Raw genomic sequence first — 27,850 nt, forward strand, 5'->3', positions numbered from 1 at the left:
TTTATTTATTGGATTCTGAATCTACACATTCTAATGCACAACTCATTCTGTGTGATTTTCGTAATAATGTGATGAACAGAACTGACATAGATCATGAAAACACCTACAAAGTCAAAACTCCTACAAAGTCAGGATCTGGATATTTCATCATCTGTGCATTTTATTACACACAGTATTTGAGTTTTATTAATAGCGAATCAAACCGTCTCTGACCACTTCCTGATCACGTCACGTCACGTCTCCATTTACTTCCTAGACCATCAAAACAAAACATGTCCTGTCAGCACAGCCCTTGCTAGCTAGCCTGTTCCTAAACATATGATGGAAGGATAAGGAGTTTTGCTGCCATCAGGATAGGTGTAAAATGGAAGGTTGTAATGAAAAACAGCATGCAACACAGCAGGAACTAACCTTCTTTTGGGTGAGTACTTTGGCACGTCTACTTTTATCTACAGAACGAAAACTGCTAGTCAAGTGACTTTAGCTAGCTAGCATTTTAGATGCTCTGAACTGCCTGACCAGGTGATTTTTGCATCAAAGTAGTTTACTTGGAAGATACTGGAGTTGTTCTTTGGGCAAGAAATGCATTTAGACCCGCAATTTAAACTCGGAGAGTCAGAGCGCACCCCTGACAAAAAAGGCTTTATCTCAGTTCGAATGTTCAAAATCGCTATTTTTACCTAAACCAGTGCGCGCTTAAAGTGAAATAACTTCGGAATGAAACAAGCTAGAAACAAACCGTAAAAATTTACAGACAGCTGAGTCTTTGGGCTTTCGAACAAGCCCTGACATGTGTCTGTGGGTTGAAGACAAAATATTCGGTGGGTGTTCAAAAAATGACATAAAATGATGAAATTGTCTGGGAGTCTACGGTTGAATTCCAAAAAACGGCTGGTATTGAATGTGTTAAGTGGAATTCCCATAAATTTCACATAATTACCTCATTTAAGAGTCAAAAAGTCCTGTTTAAATCTGAAATAAGATTAATCTGAGAAATACCAGTACCTGTGGATGGCAGCACCACTGGACAATTAAGATTCATTCAATCATTTATTACACTCATTACCAATATTAAACACAGTAGCCAGGTATTCAAGCAGGTTTTTTTATTATTATATCCAAACCTTGAATAAGTCAGTTTTGGCGGATATGACGAAAATCCAGGACCAAACAGACAAAATACAAAGCCCTCATGCATTGAAGAGCACATCATAACCATTTCAATGAGCACAAGTTATTTCCAAAATGTACATGGATTACGTTCAATACATCGGAGTACAACAGAAAAAGCAAGGTCAATAATATAGTATAAGTGACCCTTTTCCATGATTTTTGTTAAATCAAGTGCACTCACTTTGGCACCTCTATAACTGCACAAAAATGGAACACTGTCACATGCTATACTATTAACCTTACTTTTCTTTTGTAAGCTCAAAAGATGCATTAGACTTACACTATGCACATTTTGTGGATGACATAGGTACTTATTGGAACATTGTTCAAAAATGTTCATTGTATAACAGTAGGGCGCTCTTCAAGCAGGACTTAAAACAGCATTAAAACCATCTCGACACTCAAACTTTGAGGATGAATAGTAGAACCACCAACGTCTCAGGGTAAAAAAAAGTTACTGTGGATAGCCAACCAAAATCCAGAAGCAAAGCAACACTGCTGAGTTTGCAAAAAAGTAAGGTAAATAATACAACTTAATCTGTGTCAGTTGTCAGACAACAAAACGTAGACCCTCGTCTAACAGCTTCAAGCCTGTATTGACAAGACTGTGGCATCTGTTCCCCACAACTAGCCCTTCGATGACATCCTTTAATGAGGATCCTTGCCAACAACCTTTTTGGCAATTTCTGTAGAAGCTTGCTTCATAGGAGATGGACACACCATCATCTCTGTTGCAACGATTCTGATCACTTCTCTTAAACTCGGGATAAGTCTCCTGCCTCGAGACATTGGGTCGACCGCTTTGAAATTCCTACTGAACTTTACGGAGGCCCTGATGCAATCGCTATTAAGCAGGTTTCTGGAACACTGTCAGTTATATTTTACTATTAACCTTACTTTTCTTTTGTAACTCAACAGATTATTAAACGTATTAAAGTTACGTTTTGGAGATACCATGGGTACTTATTTTAAAAATGTATTTTAAATAACCAACTCCTATGTCACAGGGTACAACCCCCAAAATACAAAAACAATTAAAACTTAACCAAAAAGTTAGTTGGCAAGTATCGTCAGTCATTAAAGGACGTCATCGTAAGGGAAGTCGGTGGTCCAGATACAACAGTCTTGTTTAACAGGTCTCCTGCCTCGAAATTACTCTGAAAATTTTTCAGGAGGCTCTGATGCAAAGTGGTCAACCTAATCAGCGTTAAGCAGGTGTCTGGAACACTATGTCAGTTATATTTCAATATTAACCTTTTCTTTTGTAACTCAGCAGATGTATTAACCTTACTCTATGCACATTTTGCAAATAGCACATGTACTTCTTGAAATAATGACTATACCCCTTGTGAGGTGATATTTTGAACATTACCTGTAAAACACAGCATACTTATATTCAAGAGGGACTTTGAAACAACAAACAAAAAAAGAACAATAAATTCCAATAACAGCCCCCACACTTATGCATATCACAAATGTACATCAAGACTGAAGTTTTCTTGGGGAACAGTCCCAAGGAGCTGTCTCGGCACGAGTGCAGGGCGTGGGTCGTTGTGGCTGATTATGTGTGTGCGTGTGAATGAGCACGAGAGAGATGGATGTACCTGAAGGCAGGTGCAGGACAGTATGTGGGCCTACGCGTGTTATGCCAGGTTGGATTGGTGAGTGTGCACTTCTATGAAGCCATCACATTGCTGAAGTGGAGCAGACTTGCTATATTATATACATGCCTGTGCACACCACACTCCTTTTGAAAAATAACATTTTGTATAATATTTCAATTAGCACAAATTCTTTCCAAAATGTGCATAGAGTAAGTTTACAACATCTGTTTAGTTTACAATAGCAAAGTAAGGTTGATAATAGATCATTAAATCTGTGTCCTTTGTCGTCTATACAGGCTTGAAACAAGACTGCTGCGTAGGAGACGGACACGCCGTCATCATTTCTGTCAGTTAAGAGAAATGACCAGAATTGTTGCAACAGATTTTAAAATCCTGACTTTATCAAGTGACATGCAACCCCAAGAATACAAACAAAGTTAACCCTTATCTATATGGGCTTGAAGCTCTTTAAGACTGGTATCCGGTCCCTATGACTTTCCCAGCCAAAAAGTTAGTTGGCAAGTATTCTCAGTTATTAAAGTGATACATTTTTGGAAATAAGCTCATATTACACATCCCCTCGAGTTAAATAATAGTTTTACCTTTGTCCTGTACTTTCAACCCTTCTCTGAGTACGGCAGTGCAAATTTTACCTCCAAGCTAGCAGTTAACATTGACTCCTATGAGGCCATTTAGCCTCCAGGTGGTCTCATAGGGCTCAATGTTAACTGCTCGCATGGAGGTAAAATTTGCAATGCCATACTCAGAGAACGGTTGAAAGTACAGGAGAAAGGTAAACTCAAATATTTAACTCAATGGGAGGTGTAATATGAACTGATTTCCAAAAAATGGGACAGTATCACTTCAAAGGATACTCTGTCGGGGCTTGCTTAGTAGGACACGGACAAACAGTTATCTGTTGCAACGATTCTGATAATCTCTCCTCTTAAACTCGGACCGTTTTTTGAAATTCCTACTGAAAGATTTCCTGAGGTTCTGATTCAACGCCTGAAGAAAGGCAAAGCAGTGAATTCAATCGCCATTAAGCAGGTTTCTGGAACACTATGTCAGTTATATTTTACTATTGACCTTACTTTTCTTTTGTATCTCAACAGATGTTAACTGTCAACTTACTCTATGCACATTATGGAAATAGCATTTTCACAAGTTTAGTCAGTCATTACCTGTAAAACCCAGCAGACACCTATTCAAGAAGGCCTTTGAAAAAAAAACGGACAAAAAAGTGCAATAAATTCCAATAACAGCCCCCACACTTGCATATCACATATCACTTGATGCATATCACAAATGTCCATCAAGAATGAAGTTCTTTTGGGGAAAAGTCCCAAGTAGCAGTCTCGGTACGACTGCGGGGCGTTGCGGCTGAGTATGTGTGTGCGTATGTACACTGGAGTTCTTTCAGACGTAGGGGTGTGTGTGTGTGTGTGTGTGTGTGTGTGTGTACGCACACAAGAGATTGATGCACCCAAAGGCAGGTGCAGGGCAGTATGTGGGCCTACATGTGGCACCGCTAAAGGAGTGGCACCACTAGATTGGGAGCACGAGTGCGCATGAGTGTGCGTACCTATGAAGCCATCACATAGCTGGAGTGGGTATCCAGAGTGTTAATTAGTCTCTCTCCACTCATGATCTGCTAGATCAGCGATGAGGGTAAGGACCCTAGGGTTTACCGGCAGTTGCTTCTTGTTTTTTTTTGTCTCGACCTTTGTGCCCTTCTCTGGATTGATGTTGAAAAAGCACCTATGTAAAGTAAGAACACAAAAACACAGTTGTTGAAACACCCAAATACACATGGTGTGCCATGTTCAGACAACTTTGACAACAAAGAAAAAAGGTCAGTATTGTACAATTTCAGGCCCATTTTTGATTAAATTCTGATATCGAATCACTGTATTTCGAGAGGCACTGTCTGCTTCCACCAGCTGGGGCCTATACTACAAAGCTGGTTCAGGAGAAAAAACAGGACCCAGTTTGTCAAAAGCATTGTTGCTAACCAGTTAGCAAAGATGTTGTCGAAAAACACACCCCAGGTTTAGTTGAGGTAAATAATCTAATAGAAGAGCGGAGTCCTCATTTTCTTGAGGACTCCATGCTCTTCTATTAGATTATTTACCTCTTTACTGCTGAACCAGCTTTGTAGTGTAGGCCCCAGGTGAACTTTGCGGACAACGCAAAACTGGTGGGTTTCATCAAGAGGTAAAACATCTGGCTCTATAGCATGGGGAACCCTGAGAATCCACTCCACCTGTATCACTTAGTGGGTCAGAAGCTGTGTTATGTGCCCAGCATTTCAAGCTCACAGTGGCTTAAGAACAAAACAAGTACATACTGTACTCGGGGACAATGCATGCAACAGAAAAGCGGGATGTCCAACATCTTGAGGTACAGCAACTATTTTCTAAAGCACACCATTCAAGATGGTGTAACTATAACCATGCTTTTCCAAGATTTGGGCAAAGCACTGGATGGCAATGCTGTAATGACCACATTTAGGGATGTCAATCGTTTCCATCCTTGAGCACAGTACAGTCTGCTACTTTGACCAAACAACAAAGAGTGAAGCAACAAAAAAATGAAAAAACAAAAAAATGAATACCACTACTTTATTAATGTTCCTTGCATGGTTGCTTTGGTTAGGCTAAATAACAGACAGCTGCAATCAAAAAGGGAAGACCACTACATTCTAGACATATAAAAAAGGGGCTTAATATTGAAATTAGTGCAGTTTAAAGGGGGAATTGCATTGTGCAGAAATGACACAGAACAGGCCATTAAGTAAAGAACACTAAAACAATGGCATACTTCTGACGTACTGTGTCCAGAGCATGGAGGACATGCGAGGAGATATGCCAGTACATCAGGGGACGTTTTGCAACCCAGTAGTGGGATCACTATCTCTTTCCTTAAAGGTGCACTGTGTAATATTTTTAGTAGTTCATTTCCAGAAGTGGTTCATCATTCCATTAATGCATTTTACTCCTTTAACAAATACTTACCACCATCAAATTTTAAGTATTCATTATGACTGTTAAAATTGAATTTTACATACATGAAAAGGGGGATCTTCTCCATGGTTTGCCATTTTGAATTTCTTGTATTTACTGTTCTTTGGTCATACTAGTAAATATTGGTTCATTTATTCATATTCATGAAATGATGAAACTGTGCTGCTAATAGCCAAATTTGAATATGCAGTATAGTCACAATACTTTGGCCACAATCTTACACTGTGCACCTTTAAGCAAGGTGGCACAGCAAAAGCACTGCCAGAGCCCTGCAAAAATTGGCTTTGCAGTCCACTGATGTGAGGGTTTCTGATTAAATGATCAGAAACGGACTTCGTGAGGAGGGTTATGAGGGTGCCTTGTAAACAGACCTTAAATGTGGATACCAGGCTCTCATACTCTCCTTATGAAGTCAGTTTCTGATGACTTGACCATCAACATGCAAATTAGTAGACTGAACATTTCATTTTGTAGTGCTCTTCCTGTGCCGTCTAGCAGAAGGAGATGGCGATCCCGCTGCTGGGTTGTTAACCGTTAACCCCCCCACACACACACACACGCACACACACACACATACATACCTCTGAAGGAACTCCAGCGTTGACCTCAACTGCACTGGATAGTGTATGTTCAGGCAGTAGTAGGTGCCGAACATTACGTTGATGGCGGCGATGAATTGGGTGATGTTGTCATTGACGATCTTGCCATCGATGCTCAGCATGAATCTTTTGGCACTTTAGCAGGAGGCTCCTGTAAATATTTAAATATCAGGCATTACAGGTTTGTTAGTAGGGTCACCACTCATCTGTTGAAAATGTGAAGGATTTACCCGAGACTTCTACATACAATATAAGGAGAGAATGTACACCTTTAAAGTGATACTGTTCCATTTTTGGAAATAAGCTTACTGTACACCTTTCCTTGAGTTACATGGTTGAGCTTTACCTTTCTCCTGTACTTCCTGCTGTTCTGAGTATGACAGTGCAATTTTTTTTTTACCTCTAAGCTAGCCTTTAACATTGAGTCCTATGAGACCAGCTGGTGGCTAGCTGGTTGAAATTTGGTACTTTCTACATAACATGCAATGTTCAATACTTGGATAGGACTGTCTCTGTCTTAATAACGGCCATGATGCGTTTAACATTGAAGTCAATGGCAGAAACAGTGCATGGGAGTCTCACACTTCACTCTTTGATTTACCCTGTAGATTTCCATGCCACGTTTTGGTGTTAACTCTCCAGTTTAATTCTAACTCAACAGAAATAAAACCCCATTCATTTTCAATAGGATTTCATTTCTGGTGATTTAGAATTAGAGTTAGGGCCAAAACGTGGCATGGAAATCTACAGGGTATATTGAAGAGTGAAGTGTGGGACACCAGGTCAACAAGGATATCTGGGCTTCCATAACTCCCATGCACTGTTTTTGCCATTGACTTCAATGTTAAACGCATCATGGCCGTTAAGACAGAGAGAGTCCTATCCCAAGTATTGAACATTGCATGTTATGTAGAAAGTACCAAATTTCAACTGATTTAATGTGACCCGAATTTTGATGAAGAAAAATGTGATTCTATTGTAATATTCTAATGATGCGAATTTTCCAGTTCATGTTTTTTTTTAGCTGGAAGGCCAACGTATATAAAAAGAAAAAAATAATGATTGGAATAGTTAAAAAACTGGGCCATGAATCTACAATCCATGACAGTTTAACATTATTGATGGAATTATGGAAATAAATCAACTTTTTCATGCTATTCTAATAAAAAGGCCTGGAGCTGTATATGTTACAGTTGTGTTCAAAGCTGCAGCTGGGGAAAAACAAAACAGAAAGCAAAAAACTAAAAACCTCACTTACCACACACAATGATGCATGGCGTCGCCGGCAAGCAGTCCACCTGAACGTCATCTGCCTGGTTGGTTTCTTCAGTGTAGTGGAACAGGGTTGCCTCATCTTCATTGAAGTAGGAGAGCAGCAAAAGCAGCATATCCTTCACGTCCTCCGAGCAGCCCTCCAACTGCCCTCTCTGGAACTTCAGCTTGGTCAATGTCTCAAAGACTCGTCTGGTCTTGTTTGCACAAACAGTTGCCATGAAGTTTCGGAGCTGTTTCCCTTTCTTCCCCACACTTCTCAGGAATGTCTCTGTTAGTGGCTGTCCAGTCAGCTCCCGGTAGTGGGAAGAAATCCCAATTTCGTTAAACAAAAAGGCCACTCTTCCCTCAACGTTTGAAGCGCTGTTCCACCGTTAATTGCCTTACGCTGCGAATAGTATGTAGACTCTACCAACTCCTTCACCTCGTCTGGGTTGAAGGTGCCTTGTTCCCACAGAATCCTCATCTTCTCTCTCTTTTCATTTTGGCTTTCCTGAGTTTCTGTGATTGGCATGAACTTCATATCCCACTTAACACAGCCGTATGTGTGTGCATGCGTGAGTGTGTGTTTCTTTGGGATTATGCATTTTGGCATTGTGTTGAGCTGATTCCTATGTGGTCTCTCTGGCTCAGTATTTCTTTGCATACACTGTGTGGAAAATTATGAGGCAAATGTTTTTGACCGTATGAGGCAAATGTTTTTGACCGTATAGTCCTCCTTATACATATTTCCCAACACCAACTTGCTAAACACCTAAGACAAATAATGAATAGAAAACAGTTGCAAACACAGACAGACTGTCACCACAGACAGACACACAGACTGTGTGTGTGTGTGTGTGTGTGTGTGTGTGTGTGTGTGTGTGTGTGTGTGTGTGTGTGTGTGTGTGTGTGTGTGTGTGTGTGTGTGTGTGTGTGTGTGTGTGTGTGTGTGTGTGTGTGTGTGTGTGTGTGTGTGTGTGTGTGTGTGTGTGTGTGTGCTAGTACATGTGTGAGCAATGAGCTGTGTCCACTGGAAAAAGACAGGTCTGAGCTTTGGCTGAACTGATGCACTGTGCAGAGGGTGTTTCCCCTTCACCATGTTGTTGTTATGCCTAATAGGTGTGTGTGTGTCTACGTGCATGTGTGTGTGTCTGCGTGCGTGCGTGTGTGTGTGTGTGTGCGCGCATGCGTACAAGAGAGAGCCATTGGTCCCAGCTCATTTAGTCTGTGTGAACACACGCACGCGCGCACACACGCACGAGCATACACACCAGTGGTCCCAGCTCTTTTAGTAATGGGGAAACATTCACATTGCATTATGCTGCTGATGTCAATTTTGGATAACTTGATTCAGGAAAAGGGTTGACAGATTTCAAATGTCTCTGGCTGCAAAATGTATTGGCGAAAATATCCAAGGTTGCTGCTGTCTCTGTAGTTTTTTTTTTCCCAGAGATGATATTGCCTTTCACTTTTAATAACTACCAATTCCAAAACTAAGAATGTAGCAGTTTTAAAGCACTTTTCAATGCACAGTAAACAACAGCCATGACAGTATAACTACATAAGAAATAGGCATCCCTTGCCCATAATATAAAATTACAGTGAAATTAAGCCAAACATTCATTACAATAAATCATAACTGACAAATCTCAAGTCTCAAGACCAACCTATGTTCTTTAATGTATTATTTGATGTATTATTTTTTCTTAATTTAACTATTTCAATTAGACATAGCCTGTTGAATATAGAATTAGTAAGTAAACAAAATGGAATATATAGCCTATGTGGTGTGTTTACAGATGTATAACTGTGCTGTCAACCTTGCCAACACTGCGTAGAAGTGAATACTCGTCCAAAACTGTCATTATTTGTCACAAATAAAAAAAATAAGTGGGGAAAAATAGACTGAAACTGAAAAGCTTCTCTGTGTGCCTCACCTCATGATCGTCATGTGAAGTGGGGCACACTAATCACCCTCCTCTCTCTCCATCCCAAACCGCTCTTTGGAGTACTGCTGTGGCCACTTCACACATGCATGCAAGCACGCACGCACGCATGCAGGCAGGCATGCACGCACACTAATGTAGCCACTTACATGCACACTCACACACACACACACACACACACACACACACACACACACACACACACACACACACACACACACACACACACACACACACACACACACACACACACACACGTAAACCCTCTTCACGGAGCCCAGATGGGGGACTGTGGAGAGTTTTGGCCCCAAGCCTCCCTCTCAATTTCACTCTCACTATTTTTTCTCTCTTTCGGCTTCTCGTTCTCTCATTACTGCTCTCTACTTATTTCACTCCCCATACATTTCTCTTTCTTTCTCTTCTCTCTCTCTCTCTCTCTCTCTCTCAATGAAAGGAGCAGAGTGTGAGAGCCAAATTAATGAGTTTATGTGTAAATAAACAGGTTATAGCCAGTCCATGGGTGGGGAGATGTACTGGCTGTGTAGTGGGCCGCAGTGGGCGGCAGACCCCTGTCTACTCCATATCCAAAAGGTGGTGGAGGGCTCTTGAGAGAGAATGACTTTGTGTTGGAGCTTATGAGAAACTCAGAGGGAGAGAGAGAGGGAGAGAGGGAGAGAGGAGTCAATGAAGGAGAGATATGGAAAGGAAGAAAGGTATGAAGGAAGAAATGAAACAAAAGGGAAGAAGACAGAAAATAAGGAAAAGAGAAAGAATAGAGGATGCAAAATAGAAGAGCGAGAGATTGTGTGAGTGTGAGAAAACATGAAAGAATGGGAAAGGAGACATTTGTTTTCTCTCCAATTCAGTTGAGAGCAGTGAGTGAGTGAAGGAGAGCGAGAGAGAGAGGGAAGAGGGGCATTGGGAGAGAGAGCAGGCGAGTGTAGCTGTTCCTACCTACAAGCGGATAGAGGTGGTAATTGCCAAGAGTCCGCATCAGAAATGTGGGTAGTGTGAAAAATGAAAACTTACAGCTAGCCAGCAAGCCAGCCAACCCTCAACACTCCTTTACCCCCACCACGTGCAGGCACACATACACACACTCACACACAGACACACACCTCGCTTCTCCCAAAGAAAGTCTTATGGGGTAGCCCTTATCATCCCCCATCTCTTCTCTGTAACCTTGCCCAGGGCCCTCTATCTCTCTGCTTTCATAGAGCGCAGCATGCTATTGAAGGTCTGAGGAGAGATGAAGCAAGAGCCATGGTGCGAAAAAGAAAAGATTTTGAAATGGATTGGCTGGTCTCCATGGCGGTGTTTTCTTCTTCTTCCGCTACACCCGCTTGAAATCTGAGCTTGGGTAACACATTTTATTTATCAGTGTTGCAACATCAGGGCAGAAGTGAAGAGCTCTTTCACAAAACCCTATACATTCTTTTTCTTTTCTCTCGTGTAGCCCCTATACACGTCATACCTCCAATGGCACACTGCAATAGTCATTGAAAAGTTAACTACCATAGTACTGCAATACTATGACTTAACACACTGACACAGGGCCTTTAGTAATGTACTATGACTTGGTCATTGCCATTTTTGGTCATCGTAATTTTATAACGCTGTGCCTGAACAGGTTAATTCCAGAACTTGGTTAGGGAAAAATAAAATAACATCAAGTTTCAATTGCCCTTATGAGGTTTAGGGCCCATCAAGCACATTGCCATGCATTATGTAGTCTTCCACATGCTGTTCTGTGAAGCTAATAGAATATATTTTACATAAATCTTCTGGCTACCTGTAGCCTATTAAACTAGCCCCACCCGCCAGTGGGCAAAATTATTTTTTTGCCTGCGAGTGGGACTAGCCTCGGACAATGCCCTAATACCCTGAATCTAGCAGACCAATAACAACGCAGGATATTTGTCTTGATTTTTTTTAAATCTTTGGATGCAAAGCGGACAGGGTTTTGAGGGAGTGACGACAAAACGTTGGCCAATAGGCACAGACACAGTTTGAAAAACAACAGGTTGTTCCCATCAACAATCTTCCGATGTGTCATTGATCGGGGTCAGACTAAATATTCACATTTAATCTCACATTTAGTCTGGCTTGTCAGGCTATGCTATCTGTGCTTTGGTTGCACCTGTTCTGTTATCGAAGTTGCTGCATCAGGCGCACCATGGAGCTGCGTTGTTTCAGATGTTGCCCTTCCATGCTGGGCAGTCGGGTTGTAATTTGAAGTTCTGGCTCTTTTGAAGGACATAGGCATGCAGAGTGAATACGTATACTCAGAGGCATCAGCACAGATGTAGCATCATGCCATCATGCGAGTGTTAAGATAACACGCCGACTTGAAACATCTATCTGGTTTGTGCATCACACCTTTCCATGTTAACTTGTACTACAGAATGTCCTGTAACAGGTTAAGTTAAGGCCCTTGCTTGTTTTGCTGTTCTTGGCAAACGTAAAGCAGCAGAAATGTTGTTTCACTGACAGGTTAGGGTTAGACATGGTTTTCGTGTCGGAGAAATTTGCCAACACAGCAGGAAAACTTTGCAAATCTCGTCATGTGACAAAAGTGCTTTCCCTCACGTTGAAGAGCACGACTTAACTCAAGACTTCACATCTCAATGTGGAATGTGCTTGTGTGAAATAAATACGCCTTTGTATGATGACAGTCTGCATGTACGTAGATCGTCTCTGCACATAAAAACATTACAACATTACAAAAAAACAACAAAACAAGAAGGTCTAAATCCAACTAAAAAACACAAGACAAATAACAAAACGAAACCATAAAGCAGAAAAACATTCAAAATACAGCATAACACAAGACAATATATTTACTTAGTTATTACTGACTGACTGAGTTAATTACTTACCCCCTTTCACCCATGGAAAAGGGAAGCTTTAATCCATATTTTTAAAAGTACAATTTACATGTTTAAATGCATTTTTTTCATTATTTATTTCTTTTTTACTAGCTTGCACAGGTTCCATCTCTCCTGAAAGTGTGTCCTTCCAGTTGTAGGAAGGCAATAGTTGCTCTCTGCTGCTCTAGAGTGGAGCATGTGGTGAAAGGACCCTAGGAGGTAATTGCTTTCAGAACACAAATGCATACAAGTTTATTCTCATGCCAGTACAAATCATTTGGGGGCAGGGAGCCCATATTGAATTGAGACACAGTGGGAAAAACTATTTTGCGCAATATGGGATTGAGAGGTAGAATTGTTTGTAGAAATGTTGTGTATTGATGTGGTAGACATTGATCCCTTTGCCACTTTGAGTATGTGATCTGCATGTGGATCAAATAAACAAACATAGCCCTATATGATCCTTAAGCCGTGTGTGTGTGTGCGTGTGTGTGTGTGTGTGTGTGTGTGTGTGTGTGTGTGTGTGTGTGTGTGTGTGTGTGTGTGTGTGTGTGTGTGTGTGTGTGTGTGTGTGTGTGTGTGTGTGTGTGTGAGAGAGTGTGTGTGAGAGAGAGAGAGGGGGGGGTATGTTTATTGGTATTCAATGGAGATTCGGTTCAAAGCACTCAGGCGTATTCCATGTGTATACAGCAGGCTAAGTAGGTATTGTAGCAGTGGTACATACAGAGAGGCTACAGTAAAGAAATGCAGTAGTGCATTGGTATAAATAGATTTCTTTGATTGGCTCAACAAAAAGCTCCACCAATTGTTCATGCTGTGCATCAAGAGGCAAAGCATGTGTGTATACACACATACTATAAGTGAAAGATACAAACAAAGACCACACACACACACACACACACACACACACACACACACACACACACACACACACACACACACACACACACACACACACACACACACACATACAGTGTTCAGTGAAAATGAAGCACCGGATGAAAGAATGGCCTGGCGGGCAGAAAAGAGGGTAGAAATGGATTTACTTTTTATTCATTTTTGCATCTCTTCCTTTGTCCACATCACCACTCTCCCTTTAGTCTGTGACGGTGCTACGTGTTTTGCTAGCAACAATGAAAAACCCAGAGTCTTCGGTCCTGTTCCCCCTGCCACGCACTAACCCTGCACAGAAACATGTACGCATGTATCGCCATTTAATTATTCTCAATATTTTTGACAACGCCATTTAAGCCATTGATACAGCCCTTTTAGCCTTTTAAAAAAAAAAATATGTTCATTGGGCAATGGGCACAATAGGCCTAATTATCAAGTTGCTTTAGTCTGAAGCGGAAACATCTTATGTTTGTCCCCTAAAGCACCCCGTAGCCTGGGGTAGTCATCCAGTTTAGGCTACTGCCGCCAGATATCTGCTACAGTAATAGTTGTTTTCAGTTGTAGTGAGGTTTGATATAACATTGATTTGTTGTATCTCCTTATAGTTGAAATAATATAATTAGCGACACATTTTGAATGTGGGTAGTGACATTACTAATGTCTGAAGAAACGGAAGAAAATGTTTTACCATACATGAGATGAATTAGCAATGCAAATCCCCATTGCTTGCTAGCAGTGCTGAGTGTGTAAACCTTGGATTGAAGTGGAATACTTAAGTTGCAAGAAGTCCTGCGATGAAGACAGTGTTATAAGGTAGGCCATTTGGTTATTAATTTAGCCCGCTGTGGCATGTCAACTTGGGGTTCATGTTTTTGCTGTGAAGAAGTAGTTCACTGAAGCTGGTTCAGCTCTTTTTCCTGGTTTGTTGCGCTATGATGGAGAGTGTGAAATATGGCTGTCTGTAGGCTATTTCAATGCTAACATGTCAAAACAACAATACAATGGAGTGCATATTTCGAGTAGCGTGATGCTTGAGTAACCTGTGTGAATGCATTCACCACTTTAGAGTAGTTTTGACAGCACTATCTTTATTAGTAGTATTGTAGTAGGATCGCTGGTTTCTTGGATGGATTTTGGTGCTGTGAAGGATACCACTGAGCTACTCCGGCAGCGTGCGTGTGAGTATGTGTTTGACAGTCAACAAACGGCTTTCACTCAAGGTCAGATTAGACTTCAGCAACTGCGAGCGTGAAAAGTCGCGTGGGAGTGGCCACGAACCAATTTTGTATTCATGCATCTGCGAGCTCTGCGAGGTCCGAGGTCTCGTTGCCAGCCACATTTGAAATTGCGCGATTAGGCTACTTTCAATACATTGTAAGCACTGTGGTCATTATTAAGCAATGTTGCTTTCTATCCCGGTTAGCTAGGTATTTTCACACAAATTGCAAAGGCAATGCAGTGGTATCATTATTTGACATACCCAGTTTTCACGAGCAGAAAATGCAAGCATGTAAAGACAGTTGATTCTGTTTACATTCGGTGGAGGAACGGTAGTAAAACCGCAGGCATTGTGCCACGAGTGTTCAACTGATGCATTGTTTGTTACTTAGCTTGTAGCTTCGTGTATTTACACACATTTACACACAAGGCATTAATAAAGTTTTTAACAGAATACAGCTCTGCTCTCGCAAACTACTGGCATTGCGCTGCCACAAGAACAGAACAAGGAAGTAGCGAGACGACCAATCATAGTGCCTTTTTGTCTGCGTACTCCGCGTCCGTCCGACGGATAGTTAGAATTTTTTCGAGGCGCTCGACGACGGGCGCAGAGCCTCTGAGAGGGGGAGAAAACGGACGGACGCAGATTCTATGCGTCCGAAGCATAAATCTAGCTTCAGGGTGTGTGTGTGTGTATTAGGGTGTGTGTGTGTGTGTGTATTAGGGTGTGTGTGTGTGTGTGTGTGTGTGTGTGTGTGTGTGTGTGCGTGCGCGTGTGACTACGAGCCTGTGTGAACGTTACAAAGCAGTCACTGTCGAGTCCATCAATAACCAAAGCTAGTAACCACACCTGTACGTCTTCAATGTGATGGAAGAGTCGCGTGATGCTTGGAAATAGTTTGGTTACCACAATTTGTATTCATATTAATGTTTCACATTTGAGACGCAATGTGCAACTGAATGCTTTGTAAGGGAATCGACTAATAAAGTGTAACGAAGTGACACCTGAACACACACACCCCCACCACACACATTTTGGAGACATAAACGCCTTTTTCCGTCTGTGCTTTTGCTTCTGTTTTGCACTATGATCGAGGTGAAATAACAGCAGAGGTGGAACGTAACTAAGTATTTTTACTTCGTTACTGTACTTAAAGGGACACTGTGCAGGAAATGGTCAAAAAAGGTACTGCAACTATGCTGCTCATTGAAACTGGGCTGCCTATTGCCAGATTTGAGCTTTACATGAAAGTTTACAAAGTAATAAACAAATATTTTCTAGTATAGTCCAAGTACAGTTGTTTTTGCAGCTAAACATTTTTCCAGTCATAATGAATACTTAGAATTTGATGCTGTTGATAAGTATTCATGAATAAGGTAACATTAGTGAATGGGCAGCATGAATTCTGGAAATAAACAACTAAAAATCTCACACAGTGTCCCTTTTAGGCCAAGAGTATTAGCTCAAAAATAGGCCCAACCCGGAACAAATTCATAACAAGCTGGATTTCTCAGAATATGTTCAGAATACCTTTAGGAACAACATACTAAAAGTCCCCAGGAATCCACCTTGAGCTTTCCGAGAAATTCAAGATGGCGTCCAAATTATATGATATTATAGTGTTAATGCAATAACTTCTGAACAGGTGAATGGATTGTCACTAAATTTTGTGTGCTAACACTTTAGACATACTAAATGAAGTGATGTAATTTTGGAGGCCATCACTTTCAAGATGGCCGATATTCAAGATGGCCGACATTTGTTTGTGCCATAATTTCCGAACGGTTTAACGGATTTCCACCAAATCTTGCATGCTAACACTCTATAATAGGTACATGATCTGCCAAAAATTTGGAGACCAACACCTTCAAGATGGCCGACTTACAAGATGTGCCAGCATTTTTGTTCAGCCACGATGTACAAATGGTTGAATTTATTTGCACAAAACCATGGACTGCTAACAAATTACACAACACTTTCAGCAAGGCCGACTTTCACAATGTTAAGTATGACGCCACACTGTCACACTGATCCCTGGGAAATGTTTCTACATGGCTACATTCATAATGCAAAAAAGGGCAGTGCTAGTGAGTTTTTAAGAGATCAGAGCTTTGTGTTTTGTTCAAAGACAAAGTGAGAAGCACAACCTAAAGATATGCCCAGTCACATTTGACCAACCTTTGTACCAGAAGGCCTCTGAAATAGTTGCTGCTTCCAGAGACCTGGACAAAGTGATGGTGCGACTTGAGGGGTTCCACCTCCTGATGTCCTTTCTGGGCAGCATTGGGCATATCATGGCAGAGAGCAGGCTGGCTGAACTGTGGGAACAGGTGTATGCAAAAGGTTCAGTGGTGCATATGCTCACTGGTCATGCCTTCTCTCGTGCAGTACGTGCTCACACTCTGACCTTGTTGGCCCTCATCTCTATACTGCTAGAGAGGTCGGACTGGGCAGACCACACCAACAAGGATCAACTGGTCAATATCTAGACTGTAGTTAATCATGAAGATACAAGTCAGGTCAGTGAAGACAAAACTGTACATGAGTTTCAACAGGTTCTCGCTCAGCACCTGAAAGAGGCTGCTGCACAGAGCAGGACAGGGAAGCTGTGGGTACAGTACATAAATCAGGTGTTGCTCATGCTCAACTTCATCAGAGCTGAAAGGACAGGCAACTGGCAGCTTCATCTCCACTGCGTGCAGGAAATAATACCATATTTCCATGCATCAGGTCATCTTGCATATGCCAAGTCTGCACGACTGTACTTGCAGCAAATGAACTCCATCCAACAGATCATGTCACCTGAGGAGTACACATTGTTCTCTTCAAAGGGGTACTTCACCATTCGCAGAGCTAAAGAGTTTTGGTCTGGTAAATTCTATGACCAGACAATCGAGCAGTTCCTAATGAGGATGCTGAAAACAAGTGGTGGACTGACCCATGGTAGAGGAATAACGGACAGCACCTTGACCAAATGGGTCCATTCCCTGCCTTACTGCATCCCTGTGTGTGATGCTTTAGAGAATTCACCGATGTGCATAGTGCTTCCTCTGAACAACACAAAGATCTCCGACCATCCACACAGGCTAAAGACCGGAAAGACTGTGATGTCTTTGTGCACTGGCTAAATCTGCATCCACCATTTGCAGGTTACCAGCCTGATCGCTTAGTGTCTGTAGCTTCTGGTGTTATTGCTGACATATCTGTCAATTGTGACAATGCAGTTCAGATAGGTCACGCTGCAGCCTCCAGAATGACAGGAATGCGGTTTACAGAGGTGACACTGCATCGCAAGGACAAAGTCAAGACTATCGGGGACAAAAATAGCATCAATGTCAGGGGACAAAACACTGTAGTGAATCCTACTCTCTTCTTCAACAGGATCACCTGTGTCCTTAAGACATGTTCTGACATGGAACAGTTCATGTCATATGAACTTGCTCCTAAACCACCATCCTTGTTTCATGATGGAGCCATGCAAAAGACAAACAAGAGTGCTCTAGGTTCTCTTCTGAAGTCATTTGGCCATGCACAACCCAACACCCCAGACAACTGCCAGTTTGTTCTAGATGGGGGTCATCTGTTGCAGTCTGTGGTGTGGCCACAACCATCTACTTATGAAGCTGTATGCAATTTCTTTATTGCATACACACTAAAACACTATGGGGCTGGTACTGTTGTTGTGTTTGATGGCTATAGCATGATCTCCACCAAGGCAGCAGAGCAATTGTGAAGGGCAAAGAAGTCCACATCCAGTGATATCTTATTTGACCAGAACATGCAAACCACAACTACTCAGGCAGCATTCCTGGCAAATGGCAACAAAAACGGGCGTCTAATAGAGATGCTCAGGGACTTGATGAATGAGGCAGGTGTTCATGTAAAGCAGGCACAAGCTGATGCAGATGCATTAATAGTCTCTACTGCTAGGTTTTTGGCAGAATCAGGCAAACCAGTTGTTGTTGTCGGAACTGACACGGACTTGCTGGTAATGCTGGTGGCTCAAGCAACCACAAACATGGATCTTTACATTATGTGTACCACGGACCCCATAACGGTGTATAGGGTTCATGACATTCAAAAGAGCATTGGATCCACCTGTAAATATCTGATGCCGTTGCATGCCATAACAGGATGTGACACTGTGTCTGCTCTGTACCACCAAGGCAAGCGTAAGACATTTAATCTGGTGCATAAAAAGAAAGACTATGGTCAACTTGACACATTCACCAATTCTGCAAGCTCCCACCAGCACAAGCTCCCTCCTGAGGCTGTATGGAGCATCCAGTTGTGAGTCCCTGGATGAATTCCGATACATTGCTTACAAAAAGGCTATCAGGAAAACTCCACTGTCATCAACCTTCCAGTTGGCCACTTTGCCTCCAACAACTGCTGCAGCAAAGCAACATTCATTCAGAACATATCTTACTGTTCAAGAATGGATAGGTCCTTGCAGCCAACAGCTTGGGGATGGAAGTTAAATGAAATTTTGACTCCAATTGAAACTGACCACCCCATTGCTCCTGACACTTTGCTCAACATGATCTCTTGTGGATGCAGAGCAGATGGCTGTGGAGTGTCATGTGGCTGCAGGAAGATGGGGGTACCCTGCTCTGCCCTGTGTACAAACTGCAGTGGACAAACATGCAACAATGCAGCTTTAATGCCATCATTGCTTAATGATGAGGGAGAAACTGAAAAGCCAGATACCCTAGAATATGATGATAATGAGGATGATGAGGAGTGATAGAGAGGTTGATTGATTGCTTGTTTGATTAATTGTTTTGGTACATTTATTGATGAAATGGTCTTGTTGAGTTATTTGATTTCATTTTATGTTGAAGTTGCAACATGTTGAAAATTTACCAATTTTATTCCTGTAAATACCTTCTCTATTTGAGAAAGAGCTCAGTCACATTGCTTAAGTTGGATTGATTATCATTTCAAAGATTAATGTCACTTGTAAGTAGTTGTTAGTTGTTTGAAGAACAGTTTTTGGAGTTCATCATTTTTTTGGTTCAAGGTCCCAGCGACCAGGCCCGGAGTGGGCCCTGTAATCAGGCCGGGATTTTAATTCACATCTAGGCCACTTTGATATGGAAAATCGCTCACAATGCATTTTTTTGGACTCATGTTAAAGTAGAGTATGTTGTCAAGTTAACAGAAAACTTTAACTTTACAAAGTCTAGGCTAATTCAAATTGAAACAAATAGGCTATGACAACAAAAAAAGAAAAGCTATATTTGTATTTGAACATGAGTTATTTGACCAATCAAACTGCATTTGCCATCACAAAAAGTTCTCAACAACTTGCATGTATCTGTGGATGTGAGTGTGGTTTACTGTGGAGTCAGGCTCCATGTTCTGTTTGTCTGATGCTCCACATGCATGGTACTAATGTGCAATAGTCCCGTGGTGTTAGGCCCACATGTAGGCTATCTTGTTAGTCTTGTTCAGGGATGCAAAATGAATTTCAGATTCAATAACAATTGATATCCCCAATACATGTTTTTTCATTCTTATTAAATGTATTTCTTTTAAATTGGCTACCCATAATAATATTATGGCCATTTTAATGAATGCTACTTTTACAGTAATATGAACAGAAGGCCTATCCAAATCATTGCTTCGTTGCCAAGAACAGTTGACAAATACTGTTGACTTGGAAAAAAACAATGACGACACGCCTTTGATGCGCAAAGCTGTTCGATGTCGGGTTGCCTACAAAAGACCGATAGCAGCAAGAAGTCACCCTGCACTTGTAGCCTTGCTTGAGCGTATTCTTGGACGCACACAGAGCCGTGAAGTTAGTAACGCCCGCTGAAATATCATATCAATTTATCCCCCCTCTCACATTCTCGTCGCAACTGTCACATCACCAAACGTTTTATTCACATTTCATTTGCAAACATGCATGCCAAGATTGTCGTTGATCCTCATCCTATTACTTGTGTTACTGGACTTCTTATTGAGCCTATTCACCTGCGCGCTGCTGTCATGCTACTAAATGTGGCCATTATTGATTCAAAACTTGTCGACGCGTCATGCCTCCAAGGTATACGCACATTGTTTTTTAGTTTTGGACTGCTAGAAAGCTTGAACCTCTTTCTCTGTAAACCCAACATTTCCGAGCTGATTGTGAGTTGCGTCAAGTAACATCCTAATTCCCTCCGACGTTTGCAAACTAACTGAAGCTTTCAAAAGGTTCATTACAAACCATTCAGATTGTTTATCGCGAGGCATTCCATGCAATGCTTGGGAGGGAGTAATGGCATGAGCTGTCACTTCACCTTTGCTTTCTTTTATCCTACCTGCGCTTTGATTCATAATTTCGTCTCTCTCTCTCGCTCGCTCTCTTTCCCCTTTTAATCGCGTTTGCTGTTCTTCAAGAATACAAATAGGGTTAAGCACACGCCACGGCAGTTCTCCAGTGCTCGCGCCATGTCTGGGCTCTCAAGGCGCTTCCAAATAATGCCAATTACCACGAACTTTAAGTAGGCTATTATTTTAAGAAAGTAAAGATGAGTTGAATTATAACCCATACAATGTCCTGTTCCTATGCGTTTCTGACTCCTCATTTTTGCTGACTTCTGTTGTGGTAGAGGTAGTAGAAAGGGATGCATTTAATATGGCTATTATTAGGCTACACGCAGATTTACAGAAAGTGCACCTTTCTTCGCGCATTTCGCCGGGCCTCCCCAGGGACTCTTTGGCGCCTAGATGGTTGCACCTTAATATTCTGCTGTGGTGCTGCCGGTGGCTGCGCTGTCATGGTGAATATTTATGCAGACTACAAGTGATCATTGCATGTAGAATAACCTGAGTGAAAAAATACTGAATTTAAAAATATTTCCTCATGGTCCAATGGGCCAAACCCACATTTTGGGCCGGGAAATGTCCCGATAGATATAATGGCCACCCCGGCATTGCCTGTGACCGAAATATTACAACACGTTATACACACAATACATATAGATATTGTTATGATAAGTTGCTACCTTTTAATATAAGCATTTCATCAAAACCTAAGGATGAACATTCCTCTTCATCTACCATCAAAACATACATTTCCACCTTTAGACTGCTTTTAAATGACATTTCAAGCCTTAGATATGTCCAAATCTCCAAAAGGCGGCCATTTTGGACGCCATTTTGAATTTCTCAGAGAGCCCAAGGGGTATTCCTGGGGCCTTTTGATTCCTAAAGGTATTCTAAACATATCCTGACATTTTCAGCTTGTTACTAATTTGTTCAATCCACCCACTGAATTGTAATTGCGCTAAAACATGAAAAATCATAAATTTTGGACCCCATCTGGACCACCATATTGAATTTCTCAGAGATGCCAACTTGGACTCCTCTGGATTTTTTGTATGTTGTTCCTGTTATAGTTGAGTGTTAGCATACAATATTTGGTGCCAATCCACCCACCCATTGAAAAGTTATTACGTGAAAACATTAAAAATATCATAAATTTTGGACGCCATCTTGAATTTCTCAGAGAGCACAAGGGGGATTCCCGGGGACTTTTAGTATGTTATTCCTAAAGGTATTCTGAACATATCCTGAAATTTTCAGCTTGTTATGAATTTGTTCCGGGTGAAACCCTAATACTCTTGGCCTACTTTAAGTAGTTTTTGTACTTACTTGAGTAAAAATAAAAATACAGACTTTTACTTTTACTCAGTTACATTTTTTGACAATGACTTGTACTTTCTACTCCTTACATTCCTAGAAGAAGACTTTGTTACTAGTTACTAGTGGTGTGGATCAGCACTGCCCTCACGATCCGATTCACTCACGATTCGGGAGGTAGCGATTCGATTCGATCCGATTCTATGCGATCCGATCCGATCCGATTCAATTCTACAATACATTGCAATGCATTACATTTCTACTGAAAGCAAAGCAAATGTTTAATCAGTCATGATGAGGCAATACAAGTAGTCAGATACTGAGCAACAATTTATTGGCTGTTTTCTGTATCAGTCTGTATCAGTCTTTGAAAGTGAAAGTGAAAGCCCATTGGGAAACTCCAACTCCCATTGTCATTGTGACACAGCACTCCACAGCACACAAGTGAACACTGCACACTGCACGCAACGAAATTGCATTCATGCCTCACCCGTGCGGCAGCCCTCAGTGGCGCCCCATGGGGAGCAGTGCGGTGGGACGGTACCATGCTCAGGGTACCTCAGTCATGGAGGAGGATGGGGGAGAGCACTGGTTGATTACTCCCCCCACCAACCTGGCGGGTCGGGAGTCGAACCGGCAACCTCTGGGAAGTCTGACGCCCTAACCGCTCACCCATGACTACCCAGTCTTGAAATGTTTTGAAGTGCTTTTATTTAATTTAACATTCATTTGCTCCAAAAATATCCATGGAAGTAATTGAAACTTTAAAAAATTGCTGAATCGATTCTGGAAAATGCCGGATTGATTCTGGATCGTCCATGCCCCGCATCGATTCGGATTGCCGAATCGATCATTGTTGACACCACTACTAGTTACATTTATCCTAGGTTTTCCTGTTGTGTTTCGTGGATATTTGAGTAGCCTCAGCCTAGGACAGGGAGGCGGGACCAAGCCCCTCTTCCAAACTGACACCCAGACAGAAAAGATACTTGAAAAAACATTAACAGGACTCCATAGTAATGTTCAAATGGAAATGAAACCGTTGCAGAAATGTTTTCCTATTGGATCAAGTAGGCAGACATGGAGGAAGACCGCCATTGCGCGAGTAAGCCTATTCAGTCCCTCCAGTTTTTCGCGATTCAGCGATCGCGTGGATTCATGCAAATTCAATGATATTCCGCATAATTTCACGATGCCACGTAATTCCTGTAAAGCCGCATTTTCCCCGCAAATTTTCCCCTTTGTCCCCTTGAACATTCTGTGGAGTTTATTGATTTATATTTTCGTCAAAAAAATTTAAATGTGACTACAATACCACCGGAGACGAAAACCAATAGGAAGCATTTTTGTTAATATGTCACTGAAACAATGAAAAATAATTGCCTGCTATTTCGCAAGTCGCGACCCTCATCTCAGCTGCTCCGCGTCTCTCTCCTCCCCTCCCTCACACATACACGCAGGCGTACGTTACATTTTTGCGCAACTTCTCCACTCTCCCCTGTCGCTTTCATGCATGCTACCCGACGGTCGTTGTCTGATCTTTTTTCAATGTTCGCTAATGTTTGTAATTTAAGGGTCTATGTCTATGCGTAGGCACAAGCCTTCTGATAACAATCACTGTAGTGCCGATCGCAAAGGTTTCGGAAGTGTGGAGTTTTGCAACTTATTTCAGCCAAGGACACCGAGATAGGAAGTGAACGGCCCTTCCACGCTTTCACTGTGTTATTGCAATAAAGTCTTGCGAATCCATGCAACCATGCACACAACCATGTCAACGAGAGCGTGTATGCCATCACAACTTTGCATCAAGCAAATAATATGCAACAGCTTGCAATACGAGCACGAGAGAGAGAGAGAGAGAGAGAGACGCGTCTTCCAACAGGTGACATTGTAACGCTTGCATACAACCTGGCTACTGTTGGCTACCCCGCGACGCTCTTCATTAGCCTACTGGTAGGCTATACCCACAAGTATTTTTTCATAACGCGCAGTCCCGTTTTCCCCCGAAGTCGTTCTAAAATATCGACAGAGATTTATGAGTGTCGCGGCCATGATTTTTTTTACACATTGGACGCACTGGCTTATAAGACGGCAGATTGGCAGTTTTTGAGAATATTTTATTATTGTCAATATTTTATTATTCTATTATATAGGAAGTGTGTTTCTGAATCTCTCTCTCTCTTTTGTCTTAAGCCTGCTTAGACTGATTGTGGTTTTCAGTTACCAAAAAAACCCAGAAAGGGGTGCAAAATCTTTGCAAAAAATGAGAAAATGCCGCAAAATCTTTGCAAAAAATGAGAAAATGCCGCCACAAAATCAGACATTTTGACCGCAAAAATCACAAAATCCCAGTGCAAAATCCTGGAGGGACTGCCTATTGTACTTTTGTACTCAAAAAGTACATTTAAAAGTTAGTACTTAGGACTTTTACTTAAGTACGTTTTTGGTGTACAACTTTTACTTTCACTTGAGTATTTTTTTCCCAGGGTACTTCTACTTTACTTAAGAACACAACTTAAGTACTTCTTCCACCTCTAACAGTGAACGCGTGTGTTTATGTGTGTAGGTATGTTCATGGTGTGTAGCCTAGGTGTGAAGAAGTACATTTGGGGTTCGGTATGGTGTGTGTGCGTGCTTGCGTGAGTGTCTCGCTGCTCAGATCATTCCAATGATAGTAATAAAAATGACTTCCATCATTATTGACAGGGTCTGACGGCTTAATACACGACAGTGGCCTAATACACAAGCCCTCCATTAGTGCACCACAGTCATTACGTGCATGTGTGCGCGCGCCAGCCCCGTCACACAAATAAATCGCCCCCTTCATATTTCTTTGCTAGCGCCGGGTTTACACACACACAACCAAACTCACACACACACACATACTGCTATTACTTTGTACCTCTGTGTATCAAGACGAACCTTATAGAGAGAGATAAAACACCTTGGGTAACCATGGGGGTATAACCTAAACCTGGTGTACTCTCATGTTCCTCATCGATCATTGAGTCTACAGTAGTCCTCTGCAGTGCTGGATTGTTGCCTCCAGGTTGAGCAGCCTAATTAGGTAATTTGAGGCTTATAAATCTCCAAAGGTGTATGTTAATACAAACACAACTTTAGTTGCTGGCTTACTTTCCCATTTCACAGTGTGAGAATAGATTTCAGTGGCCCATAGACAAAAGATAGTTCCAGACCCATATAGACTATATAGCCTACAATGTTTACTCTATAGGGCTTGCATGCTAGCAATTCAGGGTGTCACACTGGACTAGCACATGCCCGCACGCACGCGCACACACAGACACACACACACACACACACACACACACACACACACACACACACACACACACACACACACACACACACACACACACACACACTGGCAATTTGGGGTGTAGTTAGCACTGAACTAGCGTGCACACACACACACACTGGCAATTTGGGGTGTAGTTAGCACTGAACTAGCGTGCACACACACACGCACACACACACACACACACACACACACACACACACACACACACACACACACACACGCACACACACACACACACATACATTCTGAGAGACAACACAACACAGCACCCGTAACCGTGGGGATATAACCTGGTTTGTTCTCCTGCTCCTCATCGATCATTTAGTCTTGTCCTCAGCAGTGTTAGAGAGAGCCGCCTCCAGGTTGAATGACCTAATTAGCCCGTTGAAGCCTAATAAGACACCCACTCATTTGTCACTTCTTCATCTGGAGTGGAAAGTCAAGCATCCAGTGCACCCACACACACACACACACACACACACAGCCACAAACACACAGTTGTTGCTGTGAAACCTTCCCATAATTGGTCACAAGACCCACAGGCAGTCATTTAGGCTCCAGAACTCTTATTGCAGTGTCTGCACTGGTGACGCATAGGCTAAAGCACCATATTGTCACTTGGGGAAACTGCATTTGTACAATGGTTAATCAGTGTGAAGTGTAAGAGAAATTGAGAGCCCATTTTTTATCAGTCCTGCGTGGTTAAAGATGTCACGAGGGACTTGAGAAAAACACATGGTGCCTCTGGACAACATTAGAAATGGCTCCCATATCAAAGTACTGTAGCCTACATACCAAATACACACATACATGTATTGAGTGTGTAATGCTGTATATAAACGCATACATGCCAATTTGTAATTCCTTTGTGTGAGAATTACTGATTTTTCTGTTAAAAATACAACCTGGAACTAACATTGACAATTAACCATTGTGTGTGTGTGTGTGTGTGTCTGTGTGTGTGTCTGTGTTTGCATGTATGCTTCTGAAAATCTGACACTTCTTATCAAGAAAACACGGTATATGATGATTTAATGATTTAATACATTCCCGTGTGTACATCAATCATTCCATAAAATATGTAATTGTCATTACTCCGTGGAACAATATTGACTCGGTCAAATTCCCTAAATTAATACATATATGCAATAACTCAGACAGCTGCCATCCTTTGTTTCAGGCCAATTAGACGCCATCACTTATTTATTTTGTCACAGCCATTAGGCCGCCATTTATTGGACACGTCTGCCACGTTGTTTGTATTCCTTTGTAGCATGTTATCACTTACCTGTTATAATGATCGTACATTGTGTTGGACCATAATTGTCATTTATTATGCACTTTTTTTTCCAAAGCCAAGTGGTGATATTTAACGCCTTGCCATATTGTCACAGGTTTTATTTTTGAAAGCTTTGATATGTGGTTGCTCTTTGATGTCCACTGTATTCGATAATTACTTATGTCCAGTGAAATGCTCATAGCGGATAGTGGATGTGACATACTGTATTTCTGACAGCAATTGTTTGTTTTTTTGCTGCTGAGGGACACTGTGAATCATGAAAACAGTTCTAATTTAGCACCGGGGTGATGTATATGCTTTGAAACCTTTATTGTTGCGCTTTACATGCTGTCATCATACAAGCTGTGGTTGTACTTTATTTATTTATTTATTTATTTATTTTTGGGCCTATTTTATTTTGTATCCATGAAAGAGAGAAAAACTATAGCCTACACTATATGAATTATAGTGCACATGCTGGCATCGTACACACTGTAGTATTGACATATGTATGCACATTTATTTATTTATGTCTAGTTTTATGTGGGGAAAAGGGAAAACGTAGCCTACATTTCAAGAAATAAAATGTAAATGCAGCCAATTATGTCTGGAAGGCTCGTTGCCTTTGGCAGATAGTTCCCCTTCTGCCAGAAGTAGCAGTGGCGATACATTATGCTAATTGTCCTTATTCTGCATGCCTGTAATCGTCCCAGTATGAAATGTCCGGAGATGTAGCAGAAGGGGAAACACACACACACACACACACACACACACACACACACACACACACATGGACGCACACACGCACACACACGCACGCACGCACACACACACACACACACACACACACACACACACACACACACACACACACACACACACACACACACACACACACACACACACACACACATACTAAATAAAATGTGCCTCCAACACTAGATCTCTTATGTATATTAGAGGCATCAAGACAGCAGGTGCTGAAGTGGCCACAGCTCTTTGGCATGGCCAGCCGGGCTGTTGTGTTTT

At 41.8% G+C, this 27,850-nt stretch overlaps 1 pseudogene; it reads right to left on the reverse strand.

The window, feature by feature from the left end:
* Positions 1-4,402: 4,402 nt before the first annotated feature.
* On the reverse strand, positions 4,403-17,007 carry LOC134455283 (uncharacterized; annotated as a pseudogene).
* Between the last annotated feature and the right edge of the window lie 10,843 nt (positions 17,008-27,850).

The sequence above is a fragment of the Engraulis encrasicolus genome, chromosome 9, assembly GCF_034702125.1.
Source record: "Engraulis encrasicolus isolate BLACKSEA-1 chromosome 9, IST_EnEncr_1.0, whole genome shotgun sequence".
NCBI lineage: Eukaryota > Metazoa > Chordata > Actinopteri > Clupeiformes > Engraulidae > Engraulis > Engraulis encrasicolus.